General features: G+C 38.0%; 1 long non-coding RNA gene across 3 annotated transcripts in view; it reads right to left on the bottom strand.

Moving 5' to 3' along the window:
* Nucleotides 1-18,837, bottom strand: part of LOC138815182 (uncharacterized) — a 55,031-nt gene that overhangs the window by 28,127 nt on the left and 8,067 nt on the right. For 2 of the 3 annotated variants that reach the window (XR_011368199.1, XR_011368200.1), the window contains exon 3: nucleotides 17,346-17,441. This is a non-coding gene — a long non-coding RNA (uncharacterized lncRNA). Of the gene's footprint in view, nucleotides 1-2,125; nucleotides 2,181-17,345; nucleotides 17,442-18,837 lie in introns of those variants that run through there. The other variant, XR_011368201.1, reaches the window with a different exon arrangement.

The raw sequence follows: 18,837 nt of genomic DNA, 5'->3' as shown, positions 1-18,837 counted from the left end.
GTTATCTAACTCAGCTTTTTAAAATCGTGATATCAGAAGTCTCTGGCGATGTTGTACATGAAAGCTGGTGGTGGCAGCTGCTTCTGCCTGAAAAGATGAAGGAGCATGAAAGAAAGGCCATCAGCCAGTTTGGAGTTTGTGGCATTAAAAATGATTCTATACTTATCTCTGAGAAAGTTTCCCCTGGTGATTTCGAAAACTCAGAATTAAGAATACCACATTTTAACTAATGCTTAGGAAAGGGAGGGGGAGGGAGGAAAGATCAGATTCGATTATGGCCACCCCCTCGTGACAGTTTTAGCCTGATCACAATCTCACACTACAAGGGGTTTTGTTGTTGTTTGGTCTTGTTTCTCTTTAATGGAATAATTGCTAACATTTGAAAGGTGTGTGTGTGTGTGTGTGTGTGTGTGTGTGTGTGTGTGTGTGTGTGTGTGTGAAAGTCCCCATTTCAAACTTGATTCTCTTGAATATTTATTAATGATTGATGATGGATTCTTATTCTGCACAGGGACAATATTCTGGCACAGTTTCAAGGCTGTTTCTGTTAAATAGTTTCATTCTTTGTTTGCAAATTAGTCTAACCTAGGTGGTTTGCCTGAGTCTTTTCTACTTTCTAGTACTTTTTGATGCCAAGGCCAAATGCCAGTTACACTTTTATCATACTTAAGTGGATGATTTTCTTACACTTGGAAATTTTAACCAATTTTTGTGTTACTTCCCTGAGCCCTATCAACATTTAAGTCTTCCAATGCAGAATGATTAGATTTGTCCCCGAATATTTGCCTCAAGTGTGCTAGAAATTCCTTCATCACCATTACTTGGGATGAGCTAATTCTTATGTGATCCTCCACTAAAACCAATGCAAACACTTCTATGAAGAAGAATGTTTCTTCCCACATTAAATTAGTAAGGATTTAATCAGATCATTCTCTGCCTACTATATCTGAAAAGAAGTAGTTCCCCTACAGGTAACTGGTTTGGATGGCAGAAAACCACTTAGAATCTTCCAGGTCAGTGGAAAAACTAATTCTGTGCCTGTGTTAGGATTGGTGCCTCCAGATAAATGCTACAGAGCAACCTGCCTGGAGTTCAGGTAGAAGGGCTAAATAGCTCCACCTACTACATGGGAGGTATTAAAGTATTTGGGACTTTAGGAAATCCAAAGAAAGGCAGCTTCTTCCTAAACCAAATTCAGAACTGGGTAAGAAATAGGCACAGAAGTCAGATAAGTAGAGAGCCAACTATTGGCTTCCATGTGATCTGGCTGTGAAACTGAATGGGCTAGCTAGCACTCTGTAACACTGACTCTGACCTTTTCACTGAACCACAGGCTGCGCTGCTAGAGTAGTAAGAACTAGTGAGAATCTCTGGCGCCAATGGACCGACTACTTCATCACCTGATACACACATTCCCTCAAAGTCAAGGGTGAGCATTATAATACCCCATAATACTCATGTCTCTGCCATATTATGAAACTGAAGACTTCCTGTAAGAATACTTTTGATCTTATCCTTGATGCCTGTTACATATCCATATTTATAGCTTTTTCAGTATATATTTGTATAGAATTAGGATTCCATAGAATCAGAAAATATAATTCTGTAGAATAGACAGAATCCTGGCTCACATGGTAGAGCACTTGCCTAGCAAGTACAAATCCCTGAGTTTATACCCTAGTACCTCCTCCCTCAAAAAAGGAGAAGAATTAGAAATATATATTTATGACAATGATTCCTTTCTGAAGGATTTCATAGGATATGGAAGCATTTATGATTGTGATGGAGACCAAAACTAGGGCACCAGCCTGAAATCCAAATCTTCTCACACAAATACAGAATGCATATAAATCACAGAATAACTACCTTACATGACAAATGTAAAACCAGTGAAATATGATGCAGTCAGGCTGGTTTTATGTGTCTTTTGTCTTTGGTATCGAGTAAACGGAGAGTTTGTGATGTCAGGAAAGACCCTAACGGGATCAGAATGCTCAGGGTCCTGTTGAGTGATGAGGTCCTCAACCAATCTCGACGACCACACAGATGCCTGTTTCACAACCAGGGTCACTGCGGAGACATTTCTCATTGGATCAACTCGATATAAATATTAGGTTTCAGTCTTTGAGCCTATATTGCTGGTTTTTAGTTACTTGTAGCTTTAAAACATCTGCTCTTTCCTAGCCAAAAAAAAAAAAAAAGTGAAGATGAGGAAAGAAGAAATCAAGAACTCTCTTAGAAAAAAGTAACTGTTTTAAAAGTCAAACTGATAGATTTGGCATTTCTTATTTGTGGCAGAAATAACAGACTTCACAGGGCAGCATGACTTCAGTATTACAGAATAAATGCCTTAATATTATTAAACTCAGCATAGCAGGCTTTATAGCAAACTTCATAATAAGGTTAGATGTTCCAGTATCAAAAAGGGCACACACATTGCTTTAATGGTATCTACATGTTATGGATTGTAACGGTCCATTATGACATCATCTGTTAGAAATTTACTATGGAAGCTTGGAGAGGGGGGTTCAAAAGCTTTCTTCTAATAAGATGCCATGGAGTGTAACTATATCTAATGACAATTGGTCAATTATGAATAAAGCAGTTTCAAAGACGACTGTTGCTTTAAGCTCTATTAAAACGTTAATGGGGCTTAGCAAGAAGTCTCCTTCCCTTGCCCTGCTGTTCTCTCATCTGAAAAGCCACAGTCCTGTGTGACCCTGTCCAGCTCCCAGACTACACAGTTCAGAAAGGCACCCGGGGAAAATATGACTACAGACAAGGATTTCAAATCAGCAGAATTGGGATCACATCCAAGTCAGATCAGAAATTTCAGATAAGAAATAAAAGATTTAAGCTTCTTGTTGCACATTTCATCCTGTCTGGCTCTCTGCTTTTGGATCCTGTGGGAAGCATCCACTGGAGAGAACCTATTGACCTGGAGTTCCTAAAAGAAAAAAGTATGTGGCTGGTGGTAGTCAAGTTGGCTGCCCTCAGAAAAGGTACTTACTGTCACTCTAGAGATAAGGTTGGATCTCAGATTTTTCTCCTACCGATTCATTTTGTGTGACAGACACTGTGCTTGAAAGATAGAAATCTGAGTGTCATTCGATGAGATGCACCTCGCAAGTCTCAATGGAGCTTATCAGCATCATCATATATTAGGTGTTACCTGCAAGGCCTCTAAAAGCTTGAATATTGCTCTGTTCTTATTCTGACTGATGCAGCCCACAGCTGGGCCCTGTTCCTCACAAAAAGTTTCTGGTGAAACTAAAGCTATAAAGACTGGATTAAGAGCAAAGTCCAAGGAATCCCAGAATCTTAAGACTTTGCAGGCAAATGTAAGAGTTTGGGATATTCCAACCAAAGATGAGCAACCTGAGACCTAGAAATGGGATATACCTTGCAAAGGTCAGCTCCAGCAAGAGATGGGCAGAGATGGAAAATACACAATTTTTTTTAAATTCTAATCCTGGATTCAGCACTCTCCCTTCTACACAGCTGGCCTGAGATATGTGGAATTTTAAAGTCTTTCCCTACATTCCTAGAGAATGTGTGTCTTTTACAAAGCCACTGTGCACACACCCAGTACAGCACCAGCTGTGCAGCCCAGGCTCTCCACACTATCCTGCTGTGTCTAGTAAAATGAAAGGGAAGACTAGTGCCATCATACTAAACCTACAGTGTCTTAACCCGCTTCTCCACCAGTGGTGAAGAACTTTGTGCTTGAGATAGATTAAAATGTAAAACAAATCCAAGAAGTCAAGTTTACAAATGACACAGGTTATTTGTGTTCCAGTCTCCTGTGTGTTCAGAATATACTTCGGGGGCTGAAGTTGAAAGTAGGCAGAAGGGTGGTAAAAATACAATCATAATATTCAATGTACTTATGTGAAGATGGAACTAGGTATTTTGAGGAGGTGCATAGATTAGTAGAGATGTGGGAGAAGAATGAAAGGGAGGATATTGACCAAGATGCATTGTACTCAGGAACTGACATGTTGAATTAAAACCCCTTTGTACAACTACTCAAAGATAATAAAAAATAATAGAAGAAAAAAGAAAGTAGGCAGAAGGTTTTTGATGCTTCTAGGTATCTTCAACTTACCCCCCAAACTCTCCCTTCATCCCCAGATCATCTCATAGCTTAAACCTTCTATCCCCGAATCAAACCAAAAATAGTTGTAATTCATTTACTAGCAATTAATTTATGTACACCAAATGTTGCCTTATTCAAGCATTGTGCTTTGTAAAAAGTTTCCTGGAAGAGAGAATTTTTAGACTGGCTGCTTCAATAAACTTTCCATGTAAGTGGAAAGGATGGAGGACAGGGAGCATTCTGGACATTAAGAAGAGGAAGGAAGACATGTTGGAGGATTGACATTGACTAATAGAGAAGCTATAACACTATAGGGTCAGTGAGGGAGATACTGGAAAGAAACCACTGGAATTACAGAACATTAGAAATATTTGTGGGCTGGAGAGAAAGGGAAAGATGACTAAGATTGCTCTGCCAAAGGCTGGCTGTGGACTCTTCTGTCCAATATCCCTAGATTTCCAGTCTCTAGCTCCTGCCAACATTTTCTGTAAACCACTTTACAGAGCTACAAAAAGGAATACAAGGATCCCACGTATGGTTTAATGACTGGTAGATGAATTCAATAAGTATGTGCTGAATGAATCAATCAAATGTTTGTAGTGTGTATGTGTGCAACCATCACTTTGTTAAAGCCTCTAGGACACTTGTCCAGGGTTTCAAGCCAATGGGATAGTTTCAAATCCTAGGGGACATGAAGTACCTTGGACAGGAAATCAATGCTTTGCATTATGTGGGATTATCCCTGGTTGATGATTTTTCTTACTTCAGGTAAAGTGAATGTTATTCCACAAAGCACACACTTGAACTGTACCTGGTAAGTATCATACAGAAATCACACAGGATTCTCCAAAGTAGCTGAAGGGGAAATCAAGCTACTCAACAGAGATAGAATAAAAACACAGATATAACGTGAAACTAAGTTTTCCAGTTAAGATGAATTAATGGCCATTAAGTTGTAGTATCTACTGGAGTCAAAGATGAGACTGTAATAAAGAGATAAGATGTAAATGTGACCTGTAGAAGTTGACTGCCATTACTGCTTTCTAGGAATGATTTCAAAAACTGGTGTAGAGTAAGCTCAATGCTGGTGCTCATTCCTGTAATCCTAGCTACTCAGGAGACTGAGATATGAGGATCATGGTTTCAAGCCAGCCCAGGCCAGGAAAGTCCGTGAGACTCTTATCTCCAATGAACCACCAGAAAACCAGAAGTAGTGCTGTGGCTCAAAGTGGTAGAGCACTAGCTGAGAGCAAAAGAGCCCTGGAACAGCATCTAGGCCCTGAGTTCAAGCCCCATGACCTGGAGGAAAAAAAAGTATAAAGCTCTAAGAGGACACTAATAGCATTGGTTCTGGAAGAGAATGGATCAAAACCAAGAGACCAAGACAGATGGGTGGGAGAGGCTAGGCCCAAGGAGAGTGTGTGTGTGTGTGTGTGTGTGTGTGTGTGTGTGTGTGTGTGTGTGTGTGTGTGTGTGTGTGTGTGTGTGTGTGTGAGTGATGACATCGTGTGGGGTTGGGAATTGGAATAAACCAACTGGCTTATTAATTGGCTACAGTAGAAGTGAGGACTGCTCAAAGGATTGCAAAAAGTGAGGCAATTATCAGCATAAGTCTGAGTCAGACAGAGAGAGTGAGCTGAAAATGTCTTTGGATAATTTAGAACAAAATGAGCGTGTCTTGTTTGGTTTTTCTTTTCCACTCCATTCATTTTCTATGGTTGAATATTATATACATTCAATGGAATTTTGTATTAGGAAAGTGTTGAATGCATCACAATTTCCACACAGGTCAATGGCTCATGCATTTATGGGGTGAGGGTCAGAAATATGGTCTAAAATGCTGCTTCTTAGTTTACAGTTTCATCTTCCTCATCATTTCTGAGATGGAGTCAGTGTTTTCTCAGATTTGGAATGCTTTCCTCACTTATGTATGTGTGTGTGTATATATATATATATATATATATATATATATATATATATATATATATATATACACACATATATTAATGAAACTCTTTCCAGACACATGATTCCAGGAATTTTTATGTCTTTTGTTATTAGTCCTTTGATAACATTTTCTAATTAAGTCAATGTGATATTCAGCCAAAGAACTGAATTACTTCAGAATACCCTCATATGTTCCTTTTTGTGATACAGTTTGCTCTCAAAGCAATACAAAGAAATCAGTTTCAGCTGCTATTAGAGGGATTTGGTTTGGACTGAGAAAGGAAGCCATAGACTGCAAGAATCTAAATGGATTGTCATGTGGGGGGACTTAAAATCCTCATCTCTAGAGAATTCTTGGAAGAAGTAAAATCACCATTCACATATGGAGTTGCCTCAGTGCAAATTCTCCTATCCAGGGAAATCCTCTCTGCTTCACAAATTTTAATGACCTTCAATCCTTTATTGTTGTACTAGCATACTAGTGCTCAGAGAATATGAGCACTTTCATAGAATAACGTGGAAGCTCTGGGGCTCCATGTCCAGTCTCCAGTCCCCTGTCCTCACTGGCATTGCAATGGTATCTAAAGTTCATGTGGTACTTAAAATTGTTTTCTGTGATGGTGGCCATGCCACCATTCAGGTGAGAGCTGATTATAGTCAGGTATCACCCAATCTAAGATATAGTAACTATATTCTTCCTTTTGGGAAATGACACTGGGACTAGTAATCATGAAAAACACAGGTTTTGGAGCTAGGCTGCCTGGGTTTGAACTTCAAATCTATTCCTTGTCTACTATGTGAACTTAGCCTTTTGGTCTCAATTTTGTTACCTTTAAGATAATGACAATCTGATAGGTTAGATGGTGGGTGTAGGTGAGGTCATAGAGCATGTCAATTGCTTAGAAGCTGGAATGCAATAAGAAGTCTTTAAGAGTTAGCTAATGTGTGATCTTGGGTGGCTACCTGAATGAAAGAGCTATAGGCCTGGGAATTGAAGACATCACTGTGGATGATCATCTGCAGCCAAGGACCTGACTAGAGTGAGAAGGGTTTTCAATACAAGGTGAGAGAAGCAGAATGCACTGAGAATGCAAACAGAAAGCCAGGGAGGCAGACAGGTAGACAGAGCAGGCACCTTGTTGATTCATGTCTTTCTGGTTTCTGGTTTCAGTTTCTCTTGAGACTCACTTCACTTTAGCCTATTGAGTTGTCTGATCTAGTTCTATATCCTTAAAAGACATGTTGCCTTTTTGGCTTCTCCTAGTTTAAATGAGTTTCTATTATTAAAACTAAGGATGCTTGGATAGGAGGGTTGGAGATAATCCTCAGTTCCTCTTGAACACAAATTCCTAAGGAACCATAAAAAACCATATGGTTCCAAAGGAACCATAAAAAACAAGGACAGTACTTCAGGAGAAAGACATTGTGTATTCCACTTGCTTTAAGGCCACTTGCCATTTCTCAGCATAAATAACTTCATTATATTAATTTTTTAGTGCCAGTAATGGGGCTTGAACTTAACGTCTGGCTGTTATTCTTTATCTTTATTTGCTCAAGGCTGGGGCTCTAGCACTTGAGCCACAGCTCAACTTCTGGTTAACTGAAGATAAGAATCTCATGGACTTTTGCCCTGAGCTGAGCAATCCTCAGAACTCAGCCTCTTGAGTTGGGGATTACAAGTGTGAGTCACTGAAGGCCGGCTAGTTCTTTTATTTTATTTTCAAAGAACATTTTTACTTTCCACTGACAGCATCTAAAAAGAGTAATGCCTTCAAAAACAGAAACTTGCTTTTCCTCTACATAAAAATAACACTGGGTTGGGTGAGCCCAATTTCCCTTCTCCTGCCTCAATTGCATCTGGTAGTCTAAGACACAGTGTCCTCCTCCCCAAGATCTGATGCTAGGAGAGCTCAGGCAACAGTGAGATGTAAAGCTCACACATTATAAGTTATTTTCCACTGTCAAATCCAAGTCCACAGACTCAACCTGCTAAATCCTTTGACTTTAGTCATGAAAAATGACACATATTGCCATGGCTCATAACACATCTTCTAAAACATTTCCAAATAACCAACCGGCAGGCAGGTCTGCCAGCCTCACCACAGACACCATCATTTTTTCCCTTCCCTGTCTGGCTCTGGGTTTTTGGAACAGAGATGAAACTTAACCTTCCCCAACAAAAACCATTTACTAGGTAACTCTGAGCCAGTAATTAGCTCACACACCATAAGGTGGCACAGAGCTGTTTGCACATGGCCTCCAAGTTCAGAGTTGTTTTATTTTTCTTCCAGAAATTCACCTTTTTCTCTAATAACCCACAATCACTTACCACTGAATGAAGAGACTACACTTATTAAAAGAGTAAAATATTTAAAACCTCTTTCAAGGATGGTCAGACATGCTCATAAATCATGTTCTCCACACTGGTGAGTTTGGGATGGGAAGGTCATGTGTTGACATATTTAGAAGCCATCAGGGTGCTGTGGTTTCACAGCTAGGAGGGAAACTCAAGCTTGTTGAAGTTGGAGCTTACTTGTATTTTTATTTATTGAATTAATGAAATCTTGGCAACAAACCATGTTGTACTTTAGACAAGATGTGTTATTTACTTCTTTGCTCTTACCTACCTCATCTCCCTCACTGCCCTTTCCAAAAAGACATTTTTATAAATATTTCAAACACCAGAAAAGCTTCCTGGGTAGCCAAACTGAACCTCAATAAAGTCAAGATGAAACATTCAATATATAGAGATGTGGCTTTCATTAAAATTGATATTTGGATGCTAGAAGAAGAAAGAAACCCATGAAAGTAAATATTTTGAATGTGTTTACAAGGCTGCTGGATTCTAAGTGTTTGCACATTTATCAATCTGTATGTCAGCTTGACTGTCTGTTTTCAAAAACTCTAGCTCACTAGAATCCAGTTAGCTTAGCTCATGATACTTCCTTACATTTGGTGAAAAGCTCTACCATTCTCACCACGTGTGTGTGTGTGGGGTGCACATATGTGTGTGTGCACTAATGACTTAGTCACAAAAACAAGTTTACTGTCATAGCACAGAATAAGCCATGTCAATGCCAGCTGAAATTAGAATCACTTGGTTCACTACTGAAAGCACCCAAAATGTATACTTCTCAATATTAGTTATGGACACTACAATATAAATGGGACACTTATAGTGAGTAGTCAAAGGAAGGCTTAGTCAAAGGTACCAATAGAGTAATGGAAACTGGAAGAAGATATAGGGTTATCTTCTGCGGAGTCTGAAGAAGGAAATAGTGGGTAGATCATTAGTGCTCAGAGAGAGAAAGGGCCCTCTGGAAAGGGTTCTCTGAGCCATTTAACATCCAACCACTTCCTATTAACATTCCAAGAAGGAAGCAGGAGTACCCTAACTTCCTTCTCTACCCCTTCTGAAAACCCTGCTAGTGAAATGCCCCAATGGAATTGCTAGAAGCCAAGATAGGAGCCTTTTGATGAAGTCCATAAAGGTCATCCTCTCCTTTCTTTCCTAACACTACACAGATTGGAAAAGGGTAGAGTTCATTTGGGAGTCAAACCTTGCCCATAAGAGATTCTCTTACAACCAGATTTCTGATCTACCATGGAAGCCAAGAGCTTCAGATTCTAGTCAGGATCTATATGCCCTTGGTCATATTTTGTTAATTAAAATATAATGCACTTGGCTAAGCATGGATGGGCATGACTGTAATCTCAGCACTTGGAAGATAGAGACATAAAGATTATGAGTTTGAGGCCAACCTTTGATATATAGTGAGTTCCAGGGCAACCAGAGCTGCATAGTAAGACTCTCTCTCTCTCTCTCTCTCTCTCTCTCTCTCTCTCTCTCTCTCTCTCTCTCTCTCTCCTACACACACATGTATGTGTGCTATTAGTGGAGAAGGAAGGTAGTACCCATCGCTTTCCCATATCTTTATAAATCTGCAACAAAGTCTCAGGTGCATAACTGAAAGAGAAAGATGAGTAGCATGGAAAGGCAAGGGAGGATAATAGAAAACAATAGACAGAGGTCAGGTAAAATCCAGAAATTCTAAATATTAGATTTTTAAATGAAATAATACAAAAATGGAGAACCATCCCTTTGTGTCCCCCAAACGACTATAAATAAGAGGATATAAACAGGAAAGTCTCAGGGAGCTCCATAGATGCAACTGGCACTTTACAAACATAAGGTTTAACACAGGGAAGCGGTATCCTGTACAGTAGTCAGATGCCATAGAAATCCCTCTTGCATTTCCTAGCTCTCTCAGTCATGCTATGGGGGGCTTCATCTTAGATCTTAACATTAAGCTTTCTGGCTGAGGAGAACAGAAGAACTTGTGTTTTTATATCTCCAAATATCAAAGGCATCCTCTTTTCTACTGGCTAAGTAAGCAATTATCTCAAGAATCAATGGGGACCCAGGAAATTGGCTGTAACTTGGGCTCAAGATTCATGGACAAAGATCTTTTTGGGTGAGAAGTCTAAGTCACAGAAGAAAGCTCAGAGTAATCACACTGATGGAGCTGCTGGTTGAATTTTGATAAGAGGAAAGAAGAGACCAGTTGTGTATGAATAAGTGGAGGTGCTGGGACAGAAAATTGAGAGATCAGAACACTAGGATCAATTGGAGCCCTGTGCCTACTCATGACTCATAGACTGTTTTGTTCTGACTGACTAAATACTCTCAAAGGGGCAGAAAGATTGGTGGAAAGCAGGACAGGAGTTCTGCTTTTGTGGGTTTGGTGGGGGCAATTCCCAAGTGGAGGCTACTTTCCAAGAGACCACAAGAAAATGCTACTTTAAAATATTTATTTTTATTGTTATTGTAAAGGTGATATACAGAGGGGTTACAGTTACATAAGTTAGGTAATGAGTACATTTCTTTTTGAACAGTGTCACCTTTTCCTTTGTTTTCTCCTGGTTTTTCCTTCTCTACCACCTTCTCCCACAAGTTGTATAGTTCATTTTCAATGTAGTATCTAGTGAGTATTCACCTCTGCATTTGTTCTCCCTTTATCTCACCATTTCTGTGCTTCCACTTTCTCTCCACAAAACTTACATGTAAGACAAAAGGTACAGAAAAAAAGAACATTTCTAGAATGTAACCATGGTTATTACATGAAAGATTTGTTTTAATATTTCATAAGTTGTATTAGAACACAGGAGGATATGTGTGAATATCAGTCAGCTGCTTTCTAACAGTGAAATTATTTCACAGAAATGAAAATTTTGTTTCCATAAAAAGTTACATAAGGATATTTATTACAATTACATGTTTTCTTAGTTAAATGACAGAAGAAAAAAAAGAAAATGTTACTCAGAATATCCTCATAAAAATGGAAAGAGGTACATTCCAACAAATGCACAAATCACACGAGATATAAACAAGCAAGACAATATGCTTCCTGCAAAAATTCATGGCTTGTTATAATTGAACCCAAGATACTGAAATGGCTGAAATGCCAGAAAAAACAATTCCAATGTCTACTTGTCAAAATGATCAACTGTCTCAAAAAAGATTCAAGCAAAAAGATGAATGAAATAAGAATATCATCTCAAGATTTGGGTGAGAAAGTCAGGAAGAATATTGAAATCCTAAAAGATATGCCAGAATATTGAAATAAAACAGTCAATTAATTAAATTAAAAAAAAAAAGCACAGAAAGTATTATCAATAGACTAGATCAAGTAGAAGAAAGCCAGGGATTAAAGATAAAGTTGAGTAAATGCTATGCTCAGACAATATAAAAAAAAATAACTAGGCATAAACACAACTTTCAAAACTTTGAGACATGATCAAGAAACAAGATGATCAAGGGCCATGAAGAAGAAAGAAACAGATACAAACTAAAGCATAGAAACTCTATTAAAATTATAGCAGAAAGAAAAAACATCCAAGTCCAAGGATCAATTAGAACCTCAAATAGACTTGACCTGAAAAGAAGAATATTGACAACTGTAAGAGAAAAATGTCAACTTACATGGGTAAAATCATCAAAATTCCATAAGTCTAAAATGTGGAATGCACTATAAGGTGGTGGTCACAATGAAGCACCAAACCTATCAGCAGAAACATCAAGAGGCAGGAGCAAACATAGCTTCTAATCAGGCTTACTATGTGTGGTTACCATTATATTAAGTGAAAAATAAAGGTTTTCCAATATAAGCTACTACAAAGTTGGAATTGAAGGAGATATTTAATAGAATCCTGCACACAGATAAGGAAGAAAGCTAATCACATGAGGAAAAAATAAATTTCATCAGAGAAATGAGCAAATGTGAATTAGGAAAGAACCAAACATATTCAATTCAGTAAACCAGCAAACTCCTAAGATAAATAAGGGACAATTAGGAAAATAAAATAATCAAAACAGCCAGGAAAAAATAGCTATAGGAATCTCAAAATTACTAACCTCAAAATTACTAACCCTAAATGTAAATGTTCTTATATCTCCAGTGAAAATCTGCAAATTAACTGATTGGATTAAGCAATAAATTCTAACTGTATGGACACATACAAAAGGAAAATACAACAATGGAAAATGATACACTAAGCCAACAGAAATCTGAAAGCAGGCAGGAGTAGTTATATATGACAAAGAAAATTTCAAGAGAAGACTGGATTCAAGATTCAAGAGATAAAGAGACAATGACAGGAAAAATACCATCAGAAAGATATAATAATTGCTTATAAACAGAAGAATGGAGAAAGAAACATGACATAAATATGCAGTGAAGTATTATTCATCCAAAAAGACAAATAAAATTATACAGTTGTCAGCAAAATGGAAAGAACTGAAAATCACAAGAAAACTTGGTGTATGTACCCAATGTAGTAATAGTCATTCTTATAGACAGACAAAATTAGGTAATTTGCAGGAAAATTTAAGGAATTTAAGATTGCCATGTAAAGCAAAATAAACCAGACAAAAGAAGATAAATGCCCTTTTTTCATATATAGAATCTAGAATTTTTTTAAGTCATGAAGGAAGAGAGGGATCTATTTGAGAAGGAGACCAAAAGATGGAGGGTGAAGGAGGAAAGAGAATAATGGAAAGGAATGACTATGATCAAAGAACATTATATACATGTATGAAAATGTCATAAGGAAGCTCATTTTGTACAATTATATGTTAATTAAAAAAGAATAATATATAGTGCATTGATTTAGTTCAGTGTTTTCCAAAATGTGTTCTAGTACACTGTTCACATAACTCAGAAGTTCCTGGGATGGAAAGACAGTTTAAATGGTGAGTTCTATCCTGCTCTCCTCTGACTTCATAAGAAATAAATAACTTGCATGCTATATTTCTTGAAGAATGTCAAATTGTTTTTTAGGCTTACAATGTACTTTCTTACTTTTTGGACCAGTACTGGAACTTGAACTCAGGGCCTTGTTACTATCCCTTAGCTTTTGTGCTCAAAGTTGGTGATTTACCACTTGAGCCACAATTTCCATTCTGGCTTTGAGGGTGAAGAGAGGAATGTCATAGACTTTCCTGCTTGTACTGGGTTTGAATGCTAATCCTTAGATTTCTGTCTCTTGAATAGATAGAATTACAGTATAGAGCCATCCCTGGTTCTAGGTGCATTTTAATACTAAGTTGTTTTGTTTAGTTTTTCTGCTGGTCCTAAAGCTTGAATCAACTCAGGGCCTGGGAACTGTCCTTAAACTTTTTGTGCTCAAGGCTAGCACTCTATGACTTGAGCCTCAGCTCTACTTCTGACTTTTTGGTGGTTAATTGAAGATAAGAAACTAATAGACCTTTCCTGACCAGGCTGGCCTTGAAATATGAACCTCAAATCGTAACCTCTCCAGTAGCTAGGATTACAGGCATGGGCCATCAGTGCCTGGCTGACATAAGTTTTTATGCCAATGTGTGTGTTGATGTGAAAAAAGCATATATAAGTATGTGTATATATTTCCAAATAATTTTAAATGTTGTGGTGAATGTACATATATACATATATATGTATATATGTATATATCATGGTGGTGTGTATATGCTCTTGTAGACATAGTATAGATAAAAAGGCATTTTTAAAGTTGAGAATATTGTGTCTTAGATTAATCTTCCCCATAGGACAATGGCTACATCAGTTGCCATTCTCAGCGACACAGTAAAGCACAAGTAGGAGGATTGAATGCCCAGGTTGGCCTAAGCATAAAGTGAGAATCTACTTTGAAATTAATCAAAGCAAAAAGGGTGCCTAGAGGTATGGCTCTAATTGTAAAGCACTTGGGTAAATGCCCAAAAGTGAGATTGCTGGGTCATAGGGGAGCTCTATGTGGAGTCTTTTGAGGAACCTTCAGACTGCCTTCCAAAGTGGTTGAACAAGTTTACACTCCCACCAACAATACAGTAGGGTTCCCTTTCGGCCACATGCCCTCCAGTATCTGTTGTTATTAGATTTCTTGATTATAGCCATTCTAACTGGGGTGAGGTGGAATCTCAATGTTGTCTTGATTTGCATTTCTTTTATGGCTAAAGAAGTTAAACATTTCTTCATGTGTCTATTGGCCGTTCTTATTTCCTCTTCAGAGAAGTTTCTTTTTAAGTCTTTTGCCCACTTATTAATTGTGCAGTTGTTTCTTTGAGGATTTGTTTTCGGGGGATTTAGTTTTTGAGTCCTAAGCATATTTTAGATATGAGACCCTTGTCCGTTGAATGGCTACTGAAGATCTTCTCCCAGTCTGTGGGCTTTCTGTTGATCATGCTAGCTATGTCCCTTGCCATGCAGAAGCTCTGCAGTTTCATGCAATCCCATTTATGCAACTTTCTTTGATTTGTAGTGTTTCTGAGTCTCTATTAAGAAAATTTTGGCCTGTGCTAAGGAGTGTCTCCTATTCCTTCCTGTACTATTTTCAGGGTGTCTGCTTTTCACTACCCAAACTATCACAAACAAGATCATACCAAAGCTACCAACACAATTATGTTTGTTGAAGCATTATTTACCATAGCTAAGATATGGAACCAACCCAGATACCCCCTCAGTAGATGAATTGATCAAGAAAATGTGCTACACACACACACACACACACACACACACACACTGGAATCCTATGCCTCCATCAGAAAGAATGACACCATGACACCACCCCATTTGTGAGGAAATGAAAAGACTTGGAAAAATTATATTAAGTGAAGTAAGCCAGGTCCAAAGAAACAGGTCCCATGGTTTCCCTTATTTGCAATAACTAGTACATGTCTAGGACAAGCAGAAAAGTTCAAAAGCTATGTACATATGACTATATAAGATGATGTTAAGCAAAATGAACCCCAAGATAGAGACACAAGTAGTTTTTTCTTTCTTATTATTGTTTTTAATGTACTTATAAAGTGCTTTGTGATTTTTTTTGTTTCTTATATATATTCTTTCCCCATGGTATAACCCTTGTTTTCGCTGTATTTGATGTCAGTGTCCTGCATCTTGTAATACATTTTTCTAATTTGGGGAGGGGAAGGGAAATAACAAAATGCTGAAATAAGGATACTGGTTGACCCATTGTAACAATGAGATGCACAAGACACTATGTTGAAAATGAACTTTAAAATTGGGGGGGGGGGAGGGAGGAGTTGGGGAAGTAGGGAGGGAAGGGATGGCAGTGGAAAAACAAAGGAGGAGGTAACAATGTTCAATAGGAAATGTACTCATTTCCTTACCTGTAACCCCTCTGTATAGTATTTTTACAATAAAAATATATATGAAAAAATTGTAAAGCACTTGTCTCACAAGTGTGAGGCCCTGAGTTCAATCCCCAGTACTGCCAAAAAAAAAAAAAAAAAGTAAATATACGATGGAGTTGTGGTTTGTGCCTAGGATTGTTATTTCCAAAAATGATGCTATGAAAAAATCCAAAAACTGAACAACAATTTACACACACACACACACACACACACACACACACACACACACACACACACACACACACACACACACATACACACACCACTTCCTGTTTCCATACATGTGCTTAGTATGCCTTCCGTTTATGGCATCTCCCCAAGTTAATCTCTCCTTACTGGGTTTTACTCCATCTTCTGGTATCTTTCAACACAGACTACCATATGACAAATGAGCAAAAACTCTTACGTTTGGGTTTATGCAATATTTGCAATAGCTCTATGTTCCCAATTTTCCCCAACTTACAAAAGAATTTTATTTTAATAATAATAATAATAAGTAATCATAGGGTTCTTAAGGACTTATTCTCTCACACCATGACTTCCAGGATTTTCCCAGTGGGAAGCTGGGCTTTTGAAGCCACTTTTAGAGGTTCATATGTTCCCAGTTGAAGGATGACAGAGGTCAGGGAGGACAAGTAGTGCCAGAGACTGGGGACCTTCAGGGGGTCTTGGATGAAGGATATAAAAAAATGTGACATTTGTTCCATATGAAGTTCTGAGTCTAGTGGTTGTCCCTCTAAGGAAATTCCAAATATAAGCTTAGCAACTTAGGGAGCATTTAGGCAGCATTTGTCTGTACCTTTTAAATGACTGGACACCAAATACTTTATTTAGCAATATGTACCATATGAGGTGATAAGTGGTGGGAGACTGTGATAAAAATACTTTTACACACAAAGAATGGTTATTAAAATACATTGAAATCATTTATGCAACATGAATTTGATATAATGAACAAAGATAGAACAAAGAAATGCTTTTTGTCTGCTTGAGTTAATGAGGGCCATTTTCATAAGGGGGACTATGTAGAGACTTGAAAGATGATTAAGTTGTTGCTCTCTTGGAACCAAGTAGGGACATTTTAGGTCAAGAAAACTCAATATGAATTTGGTACTGAGATATAATGAGACAAATGATTTGAAGAGTGGTAAATCATCCAATAAGTCTATAACATGGAGAGCGAGCAGGCGATTGTCAGAATGGAGCCTTTTGGTAAGCAACAGATCATGACCAGCTTTTGTCAAGTTGAGGAGCTTATATTTTATCCCACTTTTTTCATGATTTTACAAGAAATTTGCACACTCATAGATACACATATTCAATGTGCCTAAAAGTTAGGCAAAATAGCATATCTTCTCGGAGGATCAATTTAGCTGAAAATATAGGAGTACTATTTTTTAAAAAAATCAATTTCCTGTTACATTGACATTACATATGCTATCTTTTCAATAAAGTCCAGAGGGTAAAATACATTTACCTGTGGGGATTACATTGTTTTATACTTTCATGTCATAAAAAACCCAGTGATTGATTCAGTATAAACAAAGTATATTAATATTTGTCTGTTTGCTCCTGGGTATGGTTTGGAATTTCTTGGTTGATACTCACGGAACAAGTTTGTTCTGTTAGAAGCCAGAAAATTTGGGCTGAGAGTGTGGTCCAGGTGGTAGAACACAGAAGTCCTGAGTTCCAGTTCTAGTACCCCTAAACACACAAAAACAAACACCCATAAATTAGAATATTTGAAATGAACATTTATCCTGATGCCAGTGGTTCACACCTGTAATCATAGCTATACTGGAGGCTGAGATCTGAGGACTACAGTTCAAAGCCAGCCTGGACATAAAAGTTCATGAGACTCTTATGCCCCCCAAACAAAACAAAAGAAGGAAGTAGAGTTGTGACTCAAGTGGTAGAGTGCTAGCCTTGAAAGAAAGAGTTCAGGGACAGTCCCTGAGTTGGAGCCCCAAGACTGGCAGAAAGAAAGAAAGAAAGAAAGAAAGAAAGAAAGAAAGAAAGAAAGAAAGAAAGAAAGAAAGAAAAGAAAGAAAGAAAGAAAGAAAGAAAGAGAAAGAAAGAAAGAAAGAAAGAAAGAGGAAGAAGAAAGGCAGATAGACAGAAAGACAGACAGAAAGAAAGGCAGATAGACAGAAAGACAGACAGAAAGAAAGGCAGACAGACAGAAAGAGAGAGAGAGAGAGAGAGAGAGAGAGAGAGAGAGAGAGAGAGAGAGAGAGAGAGAGAGAGAGAGAGAGAGAGAGAGAGAGAGGGCTGGGAAGATGGCTCAGTGGTAGAGCACTTGCCTTGCATGCATGAGGCCCTGGGTTGAATTCCTCAGCACCACATAAGCAGAAAAAAAAAGCCAGAAGTGGCACTGTGGCTCAAGTGGTAGAGCGCTAGCCTTGAGGTGAAGAGCTGAGGGACAGCACCCAGACCCAGAGTTTAGGCCCACGACTGGACCTAAAAAAAAAAGAAAGGAAGGAAGGAAGGAAGGAAGGAAGGAAGGAAGGAAGGAAGGAAGGAAGGAAGGAAGGAAAGAAGGAAGGAAGGAAGGAAGGAAGGAGAGAAAGAAAGAAAGAAAGAAAGAAGAGAAAGAGAGGAAGGAAGATAAACTCAATAATCCAGAATAATTGTGGACAATGGCACTCTTTATTTGCATTTTGTAAAGAATAAGCATTTTAGACACATTTTTAGTAAAAGGCTTAAAGTTGAACCAAAAATACGTAAAAAATAAAATTCAAAATATCTAAAAAATTACTGAGAGTTATGAAGACACTTCCAAATTTTGTACAAGGAACTTGACAATTAAGTAGCAATCCAAACACTGATTTAATGTTGTGAAAATCAGTATTAGTATAAATCTTAGCATTTCTTATATTAGAAAGTTATCAATTACAACTTTGTCAAAATAGTTATTAGCCAGGCATTGGTTGCTATAATGCTAGCTACTCAGAAGGCTGAGATCTGAGGATCACAGTTCAAAGCCAATCTAGGCAGGAAAGTCCATGAGACTCTTTTTAAAAATGTTTTTATTGTAAAAATGCTGTACAGAGGGGTTACAGTTACATGAGCAAGGTAATGAGTACATTTCCTGTTGAGC

Source organism: Dipodomys merriami, unplaced genomic scaffold, assembly GCF_024711535.1.
Source record: "Dipodomys merriami isolate MVZ:Mamm:240054 unplaced genomic scaffold, mDipMer1.0.p SCAF_63, whole genome shotgun sequence".
In the NCBI taxonomy this organism is placed as follows: domain Eukaryota; kingdom Metazoa; phylum Chordata; class Mammalia; order Rodentia; family Heteromyidae; genus Dipodomys; species Dipodomys merriami.
The sequence above is the reverse complement of the archived record's forward strand: the minus strand, read 5'-3'. Positions and strand labels throughout refer to the sequence as shown.